Here is a 23,615-nt window from a genome sequence, read left to right as displayed (position 1 = left end):
ATGTAAATAACAGCTTATTCTTTCAGTGATCCACCATATCTGTACAGTACAGGTTCAGGAAGAATGTTTTGGTTTCAATTTGAAAAGTGCCTCATCTCCTATGATAGGCATCAACCTGGAACTGGAGAACCTGTTCTCCTCCAGATTTTGTTGGCCTCCATCTCCCCCAGTCCCAGCCAGCATGGTCAATAGGATGATGATGAGAGTTCTCGGTAGGTAACACCTGAGGGGGACACAGGTTCCCTACTCGTGCATTGCCAATTATGCTTTGCGTGTTTCTTATGTTACTTTCTCTGATATTTGTTCTTCATTCATGTTGATCTTCCTCAGAAAATCACTTGAAGTGCACCAAGTACCCTTCAGAGTAAGATCAATATGTGAGACTGTTTGGAGGAGTCATAACATCTGCTGAAGTGGAGATTGATCTACTGGATTCTATTTCCCCTATAGCTGAATGTGCAGCTGGGTGCGAGTGTCACTTGTAAGAGAAAGGCAACAATTCATGCTGAAGGAGCGTCTCCACCCCCATCGTTCCCCTTGGACACTGAGGTCCAGCTCCGAGGGCCTTCTGGCAATTCCCTCACTGCAAGAGGCAAAGTTACAGGGAACCAGGCAGATGGCCTTCTCAGTAGTGGCGCCCGTCCTGTGAAACACCCTCCCATCAAATGTCAAGGAAATAAACAACTATCTGACTTTTAGAAGACATCTGAAGGCAGCTCTGTTTAGGGAATGTCTAATGTTTTATCGTGTTTTTAATATTCTGTTGGGAGCTGCCCAGGGTGGCTGGGGTATAAATCAGAAATTATTATTATAAATTATTATCATACAAATTTGTTTTCTTTTTAGTCTTCAGAGGAGGAAAGGATCTACTCTATCAGATGCAAGTGTATCTTTCCTTAGAAATGTATGCCACACACTTTCAAAAAGTATAAACAAAGAAAGACTTTATGACATCCTAACAAATACTGTGCTTGACTGCCACAAAGCTGTAACAAATAGCAGTGAAACATTTCGGAAGAAAGGGAAGGAGAGATAGTTTGTCCCATTAGTATCATCTCTGTTGCTGTTTTCCATGTGGTTGAAGATTGATCAGCATTCATACAAAGCCCCATTCTCAGAAGCGCCAGTGTGTCTTATCTGCGACAAGTCCGTCATGATGACCTTAGGCCCCGTTAATATTGTTTTGTCCCTCGTTTATTCTGAGCCTTTCTGAGAGCTTGCAAAAATTTGTATGAGAGCACCGTCTTCAACAAGTGCAATTCCACAACTGCCAGCCTTGAACATATTAAAGGTGCTGATTAAATGGAAACCACAAAGGAAGAAAAGTGATTCAGGCTCCATTGTGGATGCTACGCCCACATGCTTTAATGGTTTTTCTATGGCAGGTTCCAAACAATCGAAACCCACTCGTTTTAAGCTTGTCCCTGAAATTTAGACACCACCCACCCACGCTGGAAAAGAAGGCGGTTCAGAAAGCCACAGTACAGAAAACAAAGAAAGCACTCCATGGAACAGAGATGCACAAATCTATTCAGACAAAATCTTCAACTATAACTGAATAACTGAATCAAAAGCCAATATTATCTTCAAGCACGAATATCTAGATCTAGATCTACACACATACAGATATCCTCTAACATTTATCTGATGAAAATAAGGATGTCCTATTCCATAATAATAACTATGGGTGGCTTCCAACATACAGTGGAACCTCAGTTCCCGAATGCCTCCATTGCCATACATTCTGGTTCTTGAACGTCAAAAACCCAGAAGTAAATGCTTCCATTTTCAAACATTTTTCAGAACCCAAACGTGCGACGCAGCTTCTGCTAAATGCAAGAAGCTCTTGCAACCAATGGGAAGCCACGCCTCGGTTTTTGAACATTTCAGAAGCCGAACGGGCTTCTGGAATGGATTTTGTTTGAGAACTGAGGTACCGCTGTATATAAAACCTAATGAAATAGTAAACATTATAAAAACTTCCTTATCCAAGACTGCTGTCAGATGTCTCTTGAAGGTTGCATAGTTAATTATCTCCTTGGCTCGGGGGCCGCATAACTCCATACCCTTTAACATTTCTCTGAGGAAAATAGGACTTTTCTTGCTCTCAACTGCAATGGGCCCTGAGTTAAAATGTTTTTGCCTCTCTCCCAACAGAGTAGCCATAGTTTTGCTAGGCTTCCTGTATTCATTGTCACAACTTGGAATAAATGGCATACGTGCAAAGGCAGATCCCCTGGAGAGGCCCTCAGAAGTGAACAGCCCCCCAATCCTAGCTTGAGTAAAGCAAACCAATGTAAGTTGCAGATCCAAAACCCATTCAGTAGTGGGGCTGCTGCTCTGCCAAAGCCAGGCAGAAGGAAAACAAACCTTTAAAAATATATTATTTGCCAAGTCCCCTCTCTCTGGTGTTGCCCCTACCACATAACCAGAATGCACCATTTTGAGACTTACGCCAACCTCAGTTTTGTTGTTTAGTTTAGTTGTGTCCGACTCTTCGTGACCCCATGGGCCAGAGCACGCCAGGCACTCCTGTCTTCCACTGCCTCCCGCAGTTTGGTCAAACTCATGTTTGTAGCTTCAAGAATACTGTCCAGCCATCTTGTCCTCTGTCATCCCCTTCTCAGTTTAGCCAGCTCCAGCTCAGCTGTCTGAGCCACATTGAGCAAATTATGCCAGCATATCTTCAACTAATCCAGAATTATAATGCTACATCCTAAACTGCTCATCCTGTTGGATCTTGCCATAGGATCCTCAAATTATTTACTTCTTCACTTTCTTACTCACCCTTAGCCATATGGTCCATGAGTAGGGGACAAAATATAAAGATACCATATTAGAAACCAATTCAAACAGGGGATTGGCTTCAAAATATAGAGAAATGTTGCTCCAAAAATAAATAATATCGCATTAAAATCCTTTTTGCTGCCCTCAATTACATATATTTGTACAAAATGAGCACGACAGGCAATGATAGTCCAGTCACACCTGAAGCATTTATTAGGTTCACGTTTTAATTGATGCCGAACATTCTCCAATCGGATTTCAGATTCTACTTTGTATAAAACAAAATTTTAAAAAATTTAATGAGCTGCATTTACTGTAACTGTTTTAGCATATCAGCTGTGTGCTATTTATGGCTTGCTTAGAACGTAGTTAGATATACTTGATTGGCACATTTCACTTATCATTCATGAGCCTAAGCCATGCAATCATTCCTTCACATGTTGCACTTTTCTATCCACCTCTCAAAACAAATTCAAAAGGATTTACTCCACCCAATCACCCATCATTAAAGATATAATAATAGATATTATGGCTCATACTATACCCATATAGCCAAAGGTTCTTTTTCCCCCTGCGTAATAGGTAACAATGTGGGAAATTATGCCGAAACTTGGAAGAATTAAGATGTGCACTTCTGGGTGGCCAAAAATATCAGAATAGGTGTTGGTAAAGAATCCACACGGAATGTGCTCTTGTGAACTAGCTCATCAAGAATTTTGTTCTCTCACTTCCATGTACTCAGGAAAATTTATGTTGAAGGGGGGATAAGAAACCATTGAGGGTCTTCCTCTGCTTTTGTTGTCATTGTGGTTTGGCTTAGAATCTAGTTCTAGCAAATTGATAATTAAACCATGGGAGAATCCCAGATAATCTTTGCTATTATGACATAGTATAAGAGGTCTTTTCATCCAGCCATGTTCCTACACTAGTGGTCAAAATTGTGGAAAGCTTTTGGAAGAAGCGTATTTCTGAGGTTTGATGGATCATAACACTGTTTTGTTTTTGTTTTTTTGGAGTAATAAGATAATATTATATATCAATGGAAAGATAATTTAATGAAGAATGTCATACAACAAAGTTTCTTCAGTTAACTTTATTCTATCAAAAGTTATAGCCAAACAATCAGAAAAAGGAAGCACAACTTGCTTAGCTTGATATGCAGAAGCTTTCCTTCATTTGAATGTAGCCATTGTGCATGGGTGTTTAGAAGAAGAAGAAGAAGAGTTTGGATTTGATATCCTGCTTTATCACTACCCGAAGGAGTCTCAAAGCAGCTAACAATCTCCTTTCCCCTCCTCCCCCACAACAGACACCCTGTGAGGTGGGTGGGGCCGAGAGACTTCAGAGAAGTGTGACTAGCCCAAGGTCACCCAGCAGCTGCATGTGGAGGAGCGGAGACGCGAACCTGGTTCCCCAGATTACGAGTCTACCGCTCTTAACCACTACACCACACTGGCTCTCAGGTTTAGAGAGCCAATCAGGTGTTATGAGCCATCAAACAGCGGAAATACACTTTCCCCAAAAGGTTTCCACAATTTTGTCCACTAGCGTAAATGATCCAAACTACAAACAATATTCTTAATTCATCTGCGGCCAAGAACAGACATGGAGCATTCCCTTAATGCCCATGGAACAGAAGAATGAGATTCCAACTGTGCATCAATCAGAGTTCTGCCATCCCAGTCCACTGCATAGATGCAGTGTCAACATTTTGATAATTGTTATATTGATCCCATCATCCTGAAAAGTGTAAGTGTGCACTTAACCAGGCTAAATTAGGCTTATTCCTTCCTGCGATAGTAGGGAACAAATGTAGGTGGGGAAATGTAGAAAAGGATGTATAAGTACCTGGAGAGACAATGCCCCTATGACTCTGGACAAATTGAAACAAGAGAGCTTCTCTATTGTGCTTCTCCAGTGCCTTTATTATAGAGATATTCGTCCTAGCCTCATTTTACCATTACTGCATAAGTACCCAGGGTACACAGGACAATTCTATACCTCCCTGCTGCTTTCAGATACCAAACCTGCTACAACATGCAACGCTGCCAGATTCTGCACAGTAGCACTCAAACTCCGTACCACAAACTAGTTTTAATGAGCGCTCGTATCAGAGTCCTCTGTAGATTGATAGTCATAGTCTTATACAGTATATATGCTCTTTCACTCTTGTCTAATGTTCCTAAACCTCCTTTTAAACTCTCTTAGCTTCTTTTGGATTCTTACAGACTTCTGTATAGGCTTTCTGTTTTAAATCCTTTTAGTTTTTAAAACATTTTTTTAGATTTTAAATTATAGTACCCCTCCCTCCTTATGCTGATTTACGACAGTAATAAAGATTTGTTGTTGTTGTTGTTTGTTGTTGTTAGCACACATATTTTGGGTAGCACGTTGTCATGCAGACAGAAATACTGGTAAATCCTGTTTCTCTCCATACAAATTCCTGAAATGGCGTCTTTTCATTGAACATACAGTGGTGAAGGTGTGCAAGCTGCTAAAATGCATCTTCTTTGAGAGAAGTTCATACAAACATTTCCTGAATCAGCTCAATTGCTCATTAGCACCACTTATTCTGGTGCAATCTTGTAGGCATATGGTATTTTATAGATGCTGCAGTTTAGTTTGTTATTGCAAAGCTTTTCCATATTGTTAAAGGTGACACTTTGCCAGTGAAAACTGCTTCGTCCAGTTAAGTTCCATGGATGCTACACACTATTGAGTCCAATTTTCATTTTATGAATAAAAATCACTTTGATAAAAAATGAACTTCTTTAAAAAGCCCTTTTTTACAATTTTAGTGAAGGTAAAATGTCCTCCCAGAATTAAAAAGGGGCTTATTGTGTGACAATCTCATTGATGATTCTCACTCATTACTCTTCCAATGGAACATCTGCTTTTTATGCTCTGTTTATTTTAGGCAATCAATATTTTGGCAAGGAGATGCTATCCTTTTCAAGCCCATAGCTCTTAATAAGTCCATTTCATCATGAAATGCATCTCCCCCCAGCTTTTATGGGAAATGCATATTTCATTTAGTTCTTTCCTTCCTTAAATATGTTATAATTATCCAATCTTCCCTCGTGGTCAGAAATACTCAAAGAGAAGAGAGTCCAAGATGGCTGGGAGTTTCTTAAAGGTAAAATATTGAAGGCACACATGCAGACAATTCCAACAAGAAAAAAGAAGTGGGAGGCATCTAAAGAAACTTGTGTGGGTCATAAGGAACTTGCAAATGAGCAGAGATTCAAGAAGGGCATGTATAAGAAGTGGAAGAAATGGGAAATAATGAAGGAAGAATATATGCAAGTAGCCAAGGGATGCGGGTGGTTCAAACCACTGAGTCTCTTGGGCTTGCTGATCGGAAGGTCGGTGGTTCACAGGGCAGTCTCGAGCAGGTTGCACGCCCTGGTGCTGAGGGGCGGAGATCGTTGGGGCGGAGATCGCTCCGGCGCCGGCGCCCCCGCCTGGCGCAGCATGGTTTCCGCACGGTGCCCTGGTGCACAGCCCCACTGGGGGTCTACCTAGAGCCGGCCCTGGTGGTTCGAATCCCCATGGTGAGGTGTGATTCTGTTGCTCTGGCCAAGACAGTCTCCCTCTTATATACCTGCTGGGATTGACAAGGCATCTGACCCTCATCTGAATCTCATAACTCTTCTGACAGGTGATATGGTCTGCAGCCACAGTGTGGAAATAAAGGATGAGATTGCTCACCAGATACCAGGCACTCTACTATTCAATTTAGGCCCCAGTGTTTTTCCTACAATCACCTTCTCAATTAAGTAATCAATTTTAATCTAGAATTTAAATTCTCAAAACTTTCTTATTTGTTAATTCAAGCAAGTAAACTACTGCTCTCACTTCATTACAAACAGTATTTCTACCTGCAGCACACTTGAGCAAACCTGCTCCACTTCCTTTCACAGATATTTTTTGCCATTTGCAACTGTAGTTATCATTTAATTCTTGAGGGAAATAATTAGCATGACACGTCACGTGCATTGAAGTTGTCAAACCAACTAGAAGGGTTACTGTTAATAGCACAAGTTTTCCTATAACTTGATATTGCTGGATCGTTTTGATGAACTGCAAAAGCATTTTGAGTTTGTTTTCTGTTGCCACCCTGGAACTTTTCTTTACTAGTGCCACTTTGTTTTGTACAATTCCTTGCAAATGAAGGGAGGAAACTTTTCTGCTTGTATATGTTGATAATATAATTTTGGTTGCTGAGGACAAACAAGACTGTACAAAAACAAGATTGGGTGCAAGCCTGGCCAGGACATAAGCATCCTGACTTTGACAAAGGTGACCTGTGTGCTTGCTTGCTTGCTTGCTTGATTAACAGCTGTTGGGAACGTCAAGGTCCCTGCTCTCCCTTCTTATGGTGTTTTTACTGGACCTGGAGACTCCAATAGAGAGCATTCCATGTCAAGAAGGAGGGCAAGTCACCCTATCAAATGACAGGGCAGGAGCTACACGGAGCAGGGCCTTTTCACTGGTGGTGCCCATTGTATGCCTTGCTCTTCCCAGACCTGCTCTCTTTTGGCCTGTTTTTTTGGAGCTTAATAATTTAGGAAGACTTTGGAACAACTGGTTGACAAGTCTTATCAGTCTCTGATGTATGAGCAGATTTTATTTGCTGCTATTCTGGGCTTCTGGTGCACCAGGGTTTACACCAGCATAATAGAGTTGACCAGGATGTCAGAAGGGATACAATTTATGAGCTTCCTCCATTATCTGCACAGCAGAGGGTGTTCAGTCAACAGTGCAAAGGCTGAGCTGAAACGTTCCCTGCTGGTTACCTGCTTTCACAATGACAAAGCACAACAGACTGAATAATAGGTTATATACTGAACATATGCAGTTCATATATACGGTATATAACCTATGAGACTAATTCCAATATTAATACATTTCTTCTTCTCTTTTCTTATTGTTTCTTCTTGTAAGTACCTGTATAACACATATGAAATGTATATGTTGCACATACTGGGCTAGACCTTTACGTTAGAAAATAACCAATAAAATGTTACAGTTATTATTATTCAGCCTGTTGCGCTTTGTGTACTGTGATAACTGTATTTGCGTAGCAAGGTATTGAATTTGGTTACCTGCTTTCAGCAATAGGGGTCGCTGTTTGGTAGTTTCCAATTGGTTAGCTGTCAGATATTAGAGCTCCCTATTGGTGGCTCTTAGGTAATTCACAAAATACAGTTGTAAAACACAGCATTCATTCATAAAGCAGTAACATAAATCTCCATTGCTACATATTGGGTATATAATTTTTCCGTGTATAAGACTAGGTTTTTTCCCTAAAAAATTATGTCCATAATTTGGGGGCGTTTTATACACAGGAGCCATCTCCCCCCATTTTCTTAAATCTGAGTCCTCAAAAATAGGAGGCATCTTATCCATTGGGACGTCTTATAGACGGGAAAATGTGGTATTTCAGCGGTTGAACGTACAGGTTTATGGTCATGCTGTAGTGTAGTGCTTATCTGACTGTGAATAAATGGTGGCTGGGCTCATCATCTTGAGCAGTTGGAGGGGGGACAAAACTGATTTCCAATAAGCCCCCCCTTTATTTCCATAACAAGTCATTGAGTCTGTACTCTGAATAGTGACACCAGGGACATAGAAGGTGCAGGGCTTGTCAGTCCAACCCCTGCACAGTCTCATCAGGGCTCCAATTGGAATGCTCGCAGGCCAGGGTTTCCCAGTTGTCAGTGTTTATACTACATTTTTAAAGATTTGCCTTGAGAGAGTCTTTAAACCTCTTGTGTAGACCACCAGCATTATGCTTTCCATTTTTAAATTCGGACTCGAGTAGTTGCTTTGGAAGACGATAATCAGGCATCCGCACAACATGACCAGTCCAACAAAGTTGATGTTGAAGAATCATTGCTTCAACACTGGTCACCTACCTCCTTGAAACTCTGATCATACAGAGTTCTAAATTGTGTGGTGAGCCTGTGATATGTACCAAAGGATCCATGTTTCCAAGCATCTTCCCCCAATATGTGGGGGCAGGGTGAATGAGAATTTGACAGCAGGTGGGACCAAAGAGCAGAGCTCCTTGCTCCCTGATAATGATGGAATGGGGCTTATGTGAAATTAAAATGGGTGAAAAATATGCCTTCAAAACCAGATATGTATCTATATACCTTCACAGCTGTGCTGACAGCTCACTATTTTAAAATATGAAAAATGACTCGAAACAGTAAAATAAAAATTAGGGTGAGACGAGCCCTCAATGAGAAAGTTGAAGCTAAATCTGCATCTGTCTCAAACATAAAATTCAATCTGCAACATTTCCAAGCCCCTTATCTTCTGCAGGGACCGTTCCCAGGTATTGCTTTGAACACCTTACAGGTTTAATTTAATTACTGTAGTACTGACCTTTTTGTACTATTAACAAATAATCTTTTGTCTCTCTAGACTAGCCTGTTTATTACATTTTCTCTCCACCGCTTTAAGCACATTGATTTCCAATTACCAGTTTATAAAACTGCCAACTCATCTTTGTCAAATGACTTCTCCCCCCCCCACAAGCAGTTTTAAAAAGCAGGCGGGTCAAACGCGGTAACTGCACCATTAATTAAAAGTTGCAGGGAGGGGAAAAAAAGAAAGTAAAAACACTTCCAGTCACTTCAAACAGGCAAAGCAAGGTCGCTGAGCAAGTTTCCTCTCCCTTTCAGTCATTTTTCACCTACCTGAAACATAATTTCTAAAAATATAATGAAATTACAGTAGTGTAATTTTCAAACATTCCTATCCGATGTGCCAAAATATGTGCAGCTCTTAGATCAGGCATCCCCAGATCTCAATTTACAAAAAAGCAGTGGCTCTTCAAACAGCTCTGTGTTTTCAAATAAGGGGGGGGGGGGTGATTTACTTGCTACAGAGGACCAAGTTATCATGGGGGAAAAAAACTTTTAAGAGAGCATCTCAGAGCTGGGGAAAAGCACAGAAACATTGAAATTAAAATTATCGGCAAGGGGAAGAGCTTCAAGGAAGCTCAGTGGCAGAGCGCATGATTTGCATCCAGAATGACTCAGGTTAAATCTCTGTCATCTCCTGCTGGACTGGCAATGCCCCCTATCAGAAATCCTAGAGACTCCTGGATGCAGGCAAACCCCTGGTCTTCCTGGACATTTCAAATTAGACACAGGAGATGTGAGGGGAAAGAGTGCAATGCCTTTACTGGGCTGCAGAATGCAATTGATTCAGCAGGATAATTCCCAAAAGCTGAACCCTGGGTTTTGTCCACTAAAGGTTTTTATAGGGTTTACACTCAAAGAATACACACATAATCCATTTAGAAAGCCCCCAAACATCTTCAGAGTGTGGTTGGTGAAAGCCCATTAGATAATATAATGATAATGATATATTATTTATACCCCGCCCATTTGGCTGGGTTTCCCCAGCCACTCTGGACGGCTCCCAACAAAGATTAAAAATACAATAAAATATCCGTCATTAAAAACTTCACTAAACAGGGCTGCCTTCAGATGTCGTCTAAATGTCCGATAGTTTTTAATCTCCTTGACATCTGGGTGTTCCACAGGGCAGGCGCCACTACTGAAAAGGCCCTCTGCCATAGTCTAGAGTAGGGGTCAGCAAACTTTTCCAGCAGGGGGCCTGTCCACTGTCCCTCAGACCTTGGGGGGGGGGGCTGGACTATATTTTGGGAAGAAGAAAAAAGAATGAACTACTATGCCCCACAAATAACCCAGAGATGCATTTTAGATAAAAGGACACATTCTACTCATGTAAAAAGATGCTCATTCCCGGACCATCCGCGGGCCGGATTTAGAAGGTGATTGGGCGAGTTCCGGCCCCCGGGCCTTAGTTTGCCTACCCATGGTCTAGAGTAAAGGTAAAGGGGCCCCTAACCATGCGGTCCAGTCATGTCCGACTCTGGGGTTGCGGCGCTCATCTCGCTCTATAGGCTGAGGGAGCTGGCGTTTGTCCGCAGACAGCTTCTGGGTCATGTGGCCAGCATGACAAAGCTGCTTCTGGCGAACCAGAGCAGCGCACGGAAATGCCGTTTACCTTCCCGCCGGAGCGGTCCCTATTTATCTACTTGAACTTTGATGTACTTTCGAACTGCTAGGTGGACAGGAGCTGGGACCGAGCAACGGGAGCTCACCCCGTTGCAGGGATTCGAACTGCCGACCTTCTGATCAGCAAGCCCTAGACTCTGTGGTTTAACCCACAGCGCCACCTGGGTCCCATGATCTAGAGTAGTGGTGTCCAAACTTTTTTCAAAGAGATTTGATGAAGTGAAGGGCCTTGAGGGCCTACCAAAGGGCCAACCACAGTTGTTGGCCTTTTTGAAGGGTTGAACTTGTTGAGCTTTTTTTTAGGATTGGAGTTGTTGAGGTTTTTTTTTTTTTAGGATTTTACCCCAGGAAATAAACTGCCACAGGGGCCAGATAAAACTGACCGGCGGGCCGGATTAGGCCCCCAAAACGGACTTTGGACATGCCTGGTCTAGAGGGCTCACGGTCGTGACAGGACAGCAAACTTTGTAGCAAAATTAAAACATCAGATGCATCCTGTTGCAAGCTCGTTTGCTTTGAGAGCAATTGCCATTTTCAGCCTCCTATCTGCAGAGCAACGTAAGCCTTTTGTCTCACTAAAGAATTAATCTATGCAACAGTCTACCAAGGAAATGTAGTTTAAATGGCAAGGTGCATGTTTATCATTAAAGCATATAGTGGCCATGAAAGCACAATGCACACTTAGCATCAAATTGTTTCTATTGGCTTTCTATGAGTGTTGTCGTATTTTGCTCCCCTATGACATCAGCGTTTCCATGGAAATGAAGTTACGATGATGGTTGATCAAGAAGACCTGCCAAACCTTTAGCCACATGAATTGGTTACAATAGGATAAATAACATAAAGGGGGGAAAGTTTCAGAATTAGGCGAAGTATGAATCTGAATCATTCTATTTGGCAACATTTTGGACAGCTTCATTCTACGCTGCCTAAGTGAGACCAGCACTTTTGAGAGATCAAGTTATATTAGCGTTAGAAGCAAGTAAACGGTTGTGCGTTGTTCCTTCACACTCACCAACACAGATTGATAGTCCAAATGAGCACATTATCTGTAACGTGGTGTGAATGAATGATTTCAGATCCTTAAAGGTAAAGGAAAAAGGGACCCCTGACCATTAGGTCCAGTCATGACCGACTCTGGGGTTGCAGTGCTAATATTGGCCGAGGGAGCTGGCATACAGCTTCCAGGTCATGTGGCCAGCATGACAAAGCCGCTTCTGGCGAACCAGAGCAGCGCACGGAAACGGCGTTTACCTTCCTGCTTGGAGCAGTACCTATTTATCTACTTGCACTTTGAGGTGCTTTCAAACTGCTGGGTTGGCAGGAGCTGAGACTGAGCAACGGGAGCTCACCCCGTCGTGGGGATTCAAACCACCAGCCTTCTGATCAGCAAGCCCTAGGCTCTGTGGTTTAACCCACAGTGCCACCTGCATAAGATCCTTAAGATGATACCAACTTTTGTTTTTTTTCCATTCCATTCCAAATGATTGCTCGAGATCCTTCCATCACGATACACAGGATTATTTGCATGGTATAAGGATCAGAGTAGAACATTGTCATCCAAAAACAGCTGGAAGAAACGGCGAGGAGATGTTCAGTCTGGAGCGGAGAAACTAGCCAGGGGCGTACCCAGGATCAAAACTAGGGGGGGCAAACCATGGTCATTCAGGGGTGGGGCCAAGGCACGGGAGGGGAGGGGCCACAAAGTGGGAATGTGGGCGGGGCTACAGGGCCAGCGGGCCTGACGACTCTGCGGCAGCAGCTGCAGCCTCTAAATGAACCCCCTAAACTCTCTCACACGAAATTCCCCTGCTCTGAAGCAGGGCTGTCTCTAGGCCAGGGTCCGGTGGCGCAGAGTGCGAGAGCGCCAGGCCACCAGGGGTGCCACTGCGCCCACTGAGAGGCGCGCGGAGGCCGCCCCAGGTGCACCTCTCAGCTGTTCAGCGGCTTCAGGCTGCTTTCCAGAGAGGCGTGGGCCTGGGGCCGCCTCTGCCGCGCGCAGGGGCGTCACAACAGGGGGCGGGCAGCACCCCCTGGCCCAGGGCCAGCCCTACGCCCAGGCTGGGTTGCGTGAGCTGCCCAGGAAACGGGGAAACGGGAAACGGGGCGGGTGGGGGCACCAGAGGGATCCGTACCACCACGGCGCCAGGTATGCTTAAGACGGCCCTGCTCTGAAAACACCGCTCCCATCCATTTACGACTAGCCATCCCCCTGAAAAAAACCCTTTGGGCCCCGCTTTCCCTCCTTCAGGTTCCCCCGAAGCCTTGCCAGTTCCCACCCTATATATATCTGGGATGGGGAAGGAGCTCAGAGGTCTGCTAGTCCTGGGGGGCCACCCCCGTGGCCTGGGAGGATACTGGGGACCCCCCCGCCAAGCTGAGACCCTCAAAGAAGAAGAAGAAGCTGCCACCGCCGCCTCCCCATCGCAAGGGAGCAAAAGATGGGAAAGGTGGGGTAGCACAGCGCAGGCGAGCCCCCCCCCCAGCTGTGATGCTATGGCGGCGGCAGCAGCTCCCCCGCCCTCAACGCCCCTCTCTCGGCAGGGGCAGCAAGGGAGAGCGGCTGGGGGGGGTGCATTGCAAAGAAGGAAACAGCAGCCAATGCCCGGGGAGGGCAATGCACGCAGGGGGAGCGGAGAGCTGTGCCGCCCCCCAAGGCAGCTCCTTTCCTATTGCCGGCGGTGGGGGGCGGCGAGGAAGGGTCACTGCCGCTGGGCTACTCCTGCCGCCGGCAATCCGGTGCAAACGCCGCCACGCAGCTTCCTTGCAGCAGCCACGACCACCGCCTTCGGGTGCCGCCCCCCACTCCTCCTTTGCAGGCTTCTGCCCACCGAGGCTGAACTGGCTCCTGTCGGTGCACTTCCTCTCCCGGCCCAGGAGGAGTCTCAGTAGCAACTTGGGGGGGTAGGGGGGTACAGAGGGGAAAAGGGGGCGATTCCCAGCCCGCGGCGCCGACGATCACAGTGCAGCCTACTGGGAGGCAGAGCGCGGCAGCAGCTGCAACCAATGCAGGGAGCCACGACTCCTTCGCTTGCCAGCCCAGCATAACTATTAGGCAGGAGAGGTTGCCGCCCGGCAGGGCTTTCCATTGGGAGGTGCGAAGGCTTTAGTGGGTGGGGATTGGTGCAAATGTAGGCAGGGTGGGCTGAGAGGAGGAGCCGCTGCCGAGGAGCCGCGGCACCAGCAGTGTTTCCTCCCCCCCCTCCCCTCCCGTGTCAACAAGCGGGGCGCCTGCGCAGGGTATTTGCTTCCTTAGTCGGGCCCGCGGTTTGGCCTTCTAGAGGGGGGCAGCTGCACCCCCTGCCCCATGCTGGGTACACCCATGAAACTAGCACAGCCTTCATCAACCTGGTGCCCTCGGGATCTTTATGGCAAAATGAGGACCGAGAACCATCGGGGTTTGCTGTACTTCAGAAGAGCCTGAGAGGTCTGTAGAGAAGGAGGCAGTCTCTCAAACATTTGGGGCCTGAGGCATTTAGGGGGGCCAATGCTATTTGGACCTGGAAACAAGCGAAGGACCAAGGCCACTGGTTCAAAAGAGGGATTGCATGTGAACTAAATGGAACTTCAGACAGTAATCTGGCTGCCACATTTTGGGGCTATCTGTGAAGATAACTTGAAAATTTCAATAGTTCCAAAATGTGGCATTACCTTACTGTAACACGTTAGAGTAGTCCAATTTGGAAGTTACCGGAGCATTGAGCACAGTGGCCATGTCATTTCTATTCAAAAGGGGCTGCCATTCTTTATCCCGCGATGTTTTCAGAATAAAATTAGAGGACCCTATAACTTTTTTTTCATTGAGAAGGCAGATTTCTCTTACCAGCAGAAAAATATCCTGTTTACAGCTGCATGGACCATCCTTCCTACAAATAAAACTGCATCCCTATGACAACTGCCTCAATTATCTGCTGTCACAAAGCTAAAATAGGAAAGTGCTTCATATAAGCTTGAGAGTTGAGAGTAAGGATGAGAAATAGGACAGCTAGCACTTTATGCCAGCTAAGCTGCCAGCTACACAAGATATTATTTAGAGTGGACTCTGACTTTCATCAAGAAATATGATGAATATCACAAAAAATTTACTTTGAGTTTTAAAACAGTAACCGTTGGCTGTTGTTAACAGCACATTTTACTATAGTCCAAAAAACCAGCCCTCGGCGCCCTAACACACGGGGTCACAATTTCGCCAAAAATCTGGCGGCGTCCAATTCACTCAAAAGTGGTGCCAAACAGTTGGAAATTGCCCCCTGCAATGTTTGGCAGTTCAAACAGCATGTTTTACCATAGGCCATGAAATCAGCCTTGGCGCCCCTACCCGTGGTGTCACAATTTTGCCCAAAATCCCTAAACCACGGAGTCACAATTTCGCCAAAAATCTTTAATCATCCAATTCACCCCAAAATGGTGCCAAACAGCTGCCAATTCTCCTCTGCAATGTTTGGCAGTGAAAACCCCAATAGGCCATAAAATCAGCCCTTGGCGCCCTAACGCATGGGGTCACAATTTTGCCAAAAATCCCTAACTTGCATGGTCACAGTTTCATAAAAAATCTGACGTTGTCCAATTTACTCGAAAAGAATACCAAACCACGGCAAATCGCCCCCTGCAATGTTTGGCAGTGAAAACCCCATGTTTCTTGGGCTGGCCAGGATGCAGGCACAAACTCAACATTTCACCAAAAGCCAGTAATATAAGTTTTAAATTCCTAATAAAGTCTCAGCAATAATGGATCGTGCTTCCTGCATTTAACAGTCATATGGGGCCAGGACGCAGGTGGTTTAACAATTCCCTCAGGAAACTCTGGTGATTGTAGCTCTTTGACAAAAAATAAGGTTCTCCTTACAACCTTTAGCAAACTACAGCTCCCAGGATTCTTTGTGGAACCGTATATTCTACTGTATGGTGTTTTTTCGGAAAAATCCCTAACCCGCAGGGTCACAATTTCACCAAAAATCTGACGTTATCCAATTCACTCAAAAATGGTGCCCAACAGTTTTTCAGATTTTGGCTGTGAACTGAGGCCCTACAAAAAAATATAAAAAATCAAGTTTGCACTCCATTGGATAGCCCTGAGTCTTATAGTTGTTGGGCCTGAGTTGCTCTGCCCTCACATGAAGTCTTGGGTTTGCAATTTTGGGAGAGGGGAGACTGCCCGCTGGGGTGTGGGTGAGCTGGTGAGGCCCCCTAGATTTAGAGGCCCTAGGCTTCAGCCTACTTAGCCTATACATACCATAAATCCAGCCCTGGATATATTGCTAATGATCAGGTTTTTCTGGGGTAAGCAGAGGGTTAAGCGCAAAACTGCTTGGACCATTGAAACCACAGAACAAGCAGAAAACCTCTTGGACATCTGTGGGTGAGCCCTCTGATATATCCTACTATACAGCCCTTCGCAGAATGATGTTCAAAGTCTCCATGGATCATTTTATTGGAGGGCACTACATTTTCAAAATTATTAAACAGTGTTTTGCCATTTCCTTTAGACAATCTATGTCAATTGCTTGCTCATTATATAAATAATGTGTCTGTGTATTTTACATTCTGTCACTTAATACTTATATATCTGGCCAGCGGACTGTAAATAAATTGCATTTATTTCTGTAATTGTTTTGCCGCTGGTCATGTATGAACCTGGCTGTGTAATAGATTTTGTGGTGTACCCTGCCCTCGTATCAGTACTTATGAAGAGCACTTCTTAATAATAAATAAATGAATAACAAATCTCAATCTCTTAATGCCATGCTTTTTGCACTTCATGCATTATTTGCATTAGTCTGACAACTGAAACGTGCTCTATACATAATGTTCTCTCTTATGTGCAGCTGGAGCTCTATATAACCAAACTGTAGCTCTTTGTGGCCCAAGATGGTATGGTTCCTCTATGGTGTGGCTGTCTATGGAACCTGAGCTCTGCTTGATAAATTTGTCTCGACAGTTTGCAACACTGCTGAACAGACAAGCTGCTGCCCATTGTGAAAAGCAACTTGCCTGTTGTCTTGCCAAATGGAAGGTGGTTCTTTCAAAATGAGATTCAGAAGTAATTCAAAACACAGGTGAGTGCAAGAGTAAAGATTTTATTCTGAACAGCAAGCAATATATACATACTAAGCAAGCTCCCCAATCTGCCTCTTGGAAGCCCTCAAGAAGTGGCGAAGTGACTCCCCCAGGTAGCTTCAGTTTGCACAGCTCCGTGGCCGTAATCCGCACGAGCTTCTCTCTCAACCCCTGCCCCAAACCATCCGATTTATAGATACCGGTAGGTAGATAGCTAGTCCATGTGGCTTGCCTGACTAGCTGCCTGCAGATTATTCATTAGCCACCCTCTCCCAATGCTTCACTTTCTCCAAACAATGTCCCACATCAAAGAAAGTACCTAGTCCTATCACCTCCTTCCAACAGATTAGGACATTAAAAGCTGTTCTCAGCCATCAAAGAGCTTGACAAGGGGAAGAAACAGGGGGCAGGAACGGTAACCATGTCAGATCACTTAACTCCTTGAAATACAAATATCTTCCAGACAGATTGCCCATACACATTTTTAGGTGGGGGCTTATGTGAACCTCTCGCCTCCTGCTCACACAAAAACCATCTTTAGATTCTGTGCAACTGGATACTGTCTTATTGGAAATCACAAGTGGAAGGATAGCTGTTTCACACAGACCTTGCTTGCAGGCAGGGCTTTTTTCAGCCAAAACTTTTCAGTACATTTTAAGTACAGAGGCAAACTGGGAAAGGATCTGCTAGAGATTTGTTGGTAAAGGAAACTCTTTAGCAGGTTCTGAAGAGAAAGAAATAGCACCTCATTTTTATTAGGAGGGGACTCCAGATCTTTCCTTCCTATCATATTGCAACAATTGTGAGCTTCTATCCAGGCCCCAATAAGTAAGCATTTGGTTAGTCAACTGATCAGAAAAGTTGTCAGTGGATCAATTTCCAAGGCAGGGTGTTTTTTTAGCATTTGATATACCAACAAGTTATTAGTTCTGTACAAACAGTAATGTTTCATTGACTGGCATTGTTTCGAGTTATACCCCAGAGTCCCCATCAAATTGAATCTTGTATAGATCGTAATGGTAATTTTCTTTTTGAAATGTGACCCAAGTCAATGCTATAGCTCTCAATTTGCTATAATATCTACCCACAGTTGGCCAATGTTATTGATGTGTGTCAGTTCTTTAGCTCTGGAAACTGAATGCTGTGAAAAAAAGAGGCAGTAGAGGAGAATAATTAGAGAACAGAAAATTGTTCTGTCTATCATAAATGTCGGCAAGCTAGGAATTGATTTGCAACCCTGTCATGGGGAGCATTCTATTTTGAACACTGGCTTGATAAAGATATGGTAAGGGGCTAGAAGAAATTGTGCCAAGCCACCGTCAACATTCTCCACTTTGCTTGTTTTCACAATTATATTTTCTGCCCTTTCCAAGCAAATTGGTAAGGTTTATTTCCGATGACTGGAGAAAGGGGTCGGGGTCACAGTGGGATGTAAATACTCCCTGCCAGATTATAACAGATACACAAACAGATACACAAACACACACACAATATGCCATATCTGGCCTCCTACAGCAGTTGCATACAATGAGCAAAAATAACCTAATAATATAATACTGCCACGGATATTCAGTAACAAGATGCTGAAACTTCTTGCCAGCTCAGTGCTGAAACTATCAGGTGCTGAAACTTCTTGCCAGCTCGGGCAGGCTGAGAAGCGAGCAGGCAAGGGGGACCAGTTGTGTTTGGCAGAGGAAGGTGCACTCCACAGAAGTGTGGAGAGGGGGATGGGCTCCCCAGGGCCGTCTTAAGCGCCCCTGACGCCGTGGTGCGACGGATCCCTCCGGCGCGCGCCCCCCCCGCCCCGTTTCCCAGCGCAGCGGGCGGGCGGGTGCAGCGCGGCTGCCACAGGCGCTGCTGCGCGGTGGGCGGGCAGGCACAGCACGGTTGCTGTGGGCGCAGCTGCGCGGCGGACCGGCCAGCCAGCGGGCGGGTGCAGCTCGCGGCGCCCCCCTAGCGGGCCGGCGCTGTGGTGCCCTGCACCACCCAGCCTGGCCGTAGGGCCGGCCCTGGGGCTCCCCCCAAATCTTGTGGCCCCACTCTGCCTCTTCCTCCCCACTGATGTCACGTGTGCAAGAGGAGGGTGTGTGTGCAGCCCGGAGCCCTTGTGGGGAGAAGTTTTTTGGGGGGGCAGGAGGCCCTCTATTTTGTTCAACTTGGCGCCTCTGGATTCATGGGTTGAACTTGGATTCGACAGAGGCTTCTACTGGAGGAAGGGAGGGGTAGCTGAGACCAAGCTTAGGAAAACCTTACTCATACGATTCTTAACTTATTGTACTTTCTGGCTAGGAGCATATAATTGCCGGTGTGAGTGGGCACGGTTACTTCAGGGCCTGAGGACAGTAAGCGGCGTGGACCAGAGGAAACAAACATGGCACCCTCCAGATGTTCTGCAGTACAACTCCCATCACCCCTGAGCATTAGCCATTATGGCCGGGACTGCTGGGAGTTGTAATCCAAAGCATTTGGGGACACTACATGGACTACTCTTAGCGTCAACAGATAATATGCAGATAAAACTGCTATTAATCCAGAATGCGGCAGCTAGACTGGTGACTGGGAGCAGCCGCCGAGACCACATAACACCGGTCCTAAGAGACCTACATTGGCTCCCAGTATGTTTCCGAGCACAATTCAAAGTGTTGGTGCTGACCTTTGAAGCCCTAAATGGCCTCGGTCCTATATACCTGAAGGAGCGTCTCCACCCCCATTGTTTAGCCCGGACACTGAGATCCAGCGCTGAGGGCCTTCTGGCGGTTCCCTCACTGTGAGAAGCAAAGCTACAGGGAACCAGGCAGAGGGCCTTCTCGGTAGTGGCACCCGCCCTGTGGAATGCCCTCCCATCGGAGGTCAAGGAGATAAACAACTACTTGACATTAAGAAAACACCTAAAGGCAGCCCTGTTTAGGGAAGTTTTTAATCTGTGATATTTTAATGTATTTTGGTATTTTTATACCCCATGTATTTAATGTATTTTTATACCCCAGATGGGCGGGGTATAAAAAATAAATAAATAATAATAATAATACAACCTATAATTCCATGCTTCACCAGATGGGGCAACCACACAATATCTCAAAGATGTGTCCCAGCAGCTCTTGACGCATTGCTTTTGTTGGCATTGGTTGTTAATACATGGTCTGGTAGAAAGGCGATGAATAATTAGTGCTATAAATAAAGGTATCCTTATTACGTATTATTATTATTAGCAACGTATCCTTCTAAATGAAAATAAGTAGACACAAACAACCCTTATCTAAAAAGTTCCCTGAATTTTATTGAAATGAAGTTTCAGAGGAGTGTTTACTTCAGAAACACGGTCCTTCCAAAGTATATTTAGTGAAATCTGTCATCAAAGCCGTCAGTCTGCATGGCTTTTGTGCTGACATTTGCACAAAGAAAGGAAGCAGGTGAAGCCACGAAGCCCTCCCGATATTTGAGTGTCAAGAATCGTGATTTTAATTTGCCTCTGCACTTCATGCTCCATGTTTTGTCAGTGACTTAAATCGTAAATGATGCATGTCACTTCCAGTTACCTTGTCTCAATCTCTTTTTTATAGTGATGAACACTTGGTTTCCCAATGCATCCTTATCCTACTTGAGTTTGGTTTTGACAGCGGCAGTTCTCCCCGGCACTTTGCTTGACAGAGTAAACACTTTGCTTACACAGAAAGGTGTCAGGGTTCACCGAAAGCAGTTCAGTTACTGCTGGCCAGTCTTATATGGTTCCAACCGTGGTTTTTCTTCTGTAGGAAACTCCTTCCCAATATGTTTCAAGGTATAGTGGTAACCATGGTTCTCAAACGCCTTGGTACTCAAACACCTTGGTTCCCAAACGCTGAAAACCCGGAAGTATGTGTTCTGGTTTTCAAATGTTTTTCGGAAACCAAACGTCCGATTGGCTATTGTTTCTGGGGCACCTGCACCAATCAGAAGCTGTGACTTGGTTTTCAAACATTTCGGAAGTCAAACGGACTTCCGGAACGGATTAAGTTTGGTGTTGTTGTTTTTTTGCTATTTATTTTGTGCTTTTGTTCTTGAGGCTTTTTCAGTTAATTTGTTTTTGTGACTGTCTGGAACCCAATTCAGCTACTGATTGATTGATTGATTGATTGATTGTGTGACTGCAGAAATGATAAAAGCCCCCCCCCCATCCAGACAATGGCTATCATCAGTGCAGGTAAGAAAAGTTTTAAATTTTTATTTTTATTATCTACAATACTGTCTTATTTATTTTATAGTACAGTACATTGATTATTCCTGTCACTTTATGGATCAATGGTCTCATTAGATAGTAAAATTCATGTTAAATTGCTGTTTTAGGGGTTGTTTTTAAAAGTCTGGAAATCTGTTTTGCATTACTTTCTATAGGAAAGCGTGACTTGGTTTTGGAACGCTTTGGTTTTGGAACGAATTTCTAGAATGGATTAAATTTGAGAACCAAGGTACCACTGTAAGCCAATGTGGTTATTTGCCATGAGCATAAAATGTCTGTACTAAAAACCAATGATACCAAGTCATAGCCTTCTAACACATAATGTCACTTATTAGGGTCTATTTGGTGACAGAAGGTTTTGACCGAATAGAGATTTCCACCAATGGAAGAAAGAGAAAATAATAATACAACATATGAAAACATAATACAATAACTAAAGCGATAAAAAGAAAGAAAACTTCAGAGTAAAACAATTTTGCAGCTCTGCTTAAAATGGTACTAAATGAGTGAGAACATACAGTTTATTGAAAATGACATTAAAAGCAATGAGGGCCTAGGTCAATGTTTTAAAGCACAGTTTTGAAATGCCTGGGACAGAATAGCTGAAGAGCTAAACCAAAACACTTTGTTTGTGTCCAGGCAAAGAACACCATGCATACTTTAAAGATAGAACAATGGTTTATTTGAAAGAAACAAAATGGCAATGAAAAATCCCAGCCTTTCAATTATGTGTCATTAGCCACATAAACATCATTTAAATGTGCCCTAATGAAAAATGCTCGCCACCCATTGGCTGGCAGTTCGAGGCAGAATTCTAAGCGATTTTCTAGAGAATCGACAAACAGATGAGTAATAAATGAGATTCTCTGAGGGCAAGCAGCCCATTTATAACTGACTAATGGGGCTCTCTAAATAATTCAGGGCCTGCAAATTGAGTATTAAAAGTCGAGAAATTGGAAAAGAATAATACATTAAAAGGCAAAAGGCCAATCTTGAAGTCCATTACTCAGGATGAAAAAAGCACCTTTTCAAGACTCTGTGTTAGGAGACATTTCTCCTTGTTAGTGCGCCTAAATGCAAATGCTACTTCATTATGATTGAGTAATTATTAAAAAACAGTTTATTTCATAGACACTTCCAGCTGGATGTTTTTGGGGTTTTTTGTGTGCTAAATTCTGTCTTAATGAAGGGAGCATTTGTCTTGTAATATCTGGCTACAAGTCATAGGGAGAACAAAAATTGCTCGTCTAATGAAATTATTTCTCCCTAAAATGAAAGGTCAAAAGCTTTCAGTACAGTGGTCTAGAGATTAACTGCAAAGAGAAGTGAGCCTTTGGGTAATAGCTAATAGAAGCTCCCTCAAACAGAAAGGATGGATATGTTCATATCCTATCCTTCAAAGAAGAGGACATTTCTGTGGAGGGCAAAAAGACGAGGAATGAAAGACTCCTATGTCTACAAAAGGGATGACTATCCAGAACCAGTCAAGGAATTTGATGAGAGGCTAGTCTTCTGTTCTGCAGCACAGTATGAAATTAGAATGCTCTGTAGTAGGATGCCAACAGTGCACGTTAACATTTTTTAAATGCCTATTTCCGACCACAAGATTACAAATGTCTAGTGATGGGGTAAGATTTCTTCAGCTCAATTCCTAACTGGCCCGGACTTTCTGAGATGAAAATGGACACCTGAAGAAAGCTCTTTGTAGAATAAGAGAACAAGAAGAACATACGTTTAGAGAAGATTGGAAAGCATTTATTGAATATATAGGGGAAATTGTGCACAGTTGAAAACATTGGCAGCATTAAGATAAATTCAACAGTGTAAATAAGTTTTGATGGATGTAATAAAGGAATGTTGAATAGTTTCATTTTTGTAAAATATGCAGGGATTTTGTAAAACAGAAAATTTGTGTGTGTGTGTGTGTGTGTGTGTGTGTGAGAGAGAGAGAGAGAGAGAGAGAGAGAGAGAGAGAGAGAGAGAAAGCTCTTTGTTAACGTTGGCATAAATGAAGCACTCTCTCAGAGTTAGATGAGATTTTAAAATCACCAGGAAGTGAAAGAGGGTTATGTTATAAATTATTTCTTTCACATCAATAAAGCAAATTATATGTGTACATTTCACACAATTTTTGAACTGGGAATTGGACCCAAATTAGTCCAAGTGCTCACACAATGCTGTATTGTGTCGTAAATTGTGTTGCTATTAGCACAGACCAGGATCCCAAGGCATTTGTTATTGCTACTATTTTTATTCATTATATTTATATATCACCTTTTTCTCTAAGGAGCTTGAGCTAGTGTGCCTAGTTCTCCGCTCCCAAATTTGTCTTCGCAACAGACCTGCGAGGTAGCTTTTTCTGAGAGACAGTCACTGGCCCAAGGTCACCCAGTGAGCTTCATGGCTGAGTAGGAATTTGAATCCTGTTCTCCGAGGTTCAGGACACAATGCACCACAGGTTTATCAATTTTGTTTAATAAAACACATTCAAA

Source organism: Zootoca vivipara, chromosome 11, assembly GCF_963506605.1.
Source record: "Zootoca vivipara chromosome 11, rZooViv1.1, whole genome shotgun sequence".
NCBI classification, from domain to species: domain Eukaryota; kingdom Metazoa; phylum Chordata; class Lepidosauria; order Squamata; family Lacertidae; genus Zootoca; species Zootoca vivipara.
This window is presented reverse-complemented; position numbering follows the sequence as displayed.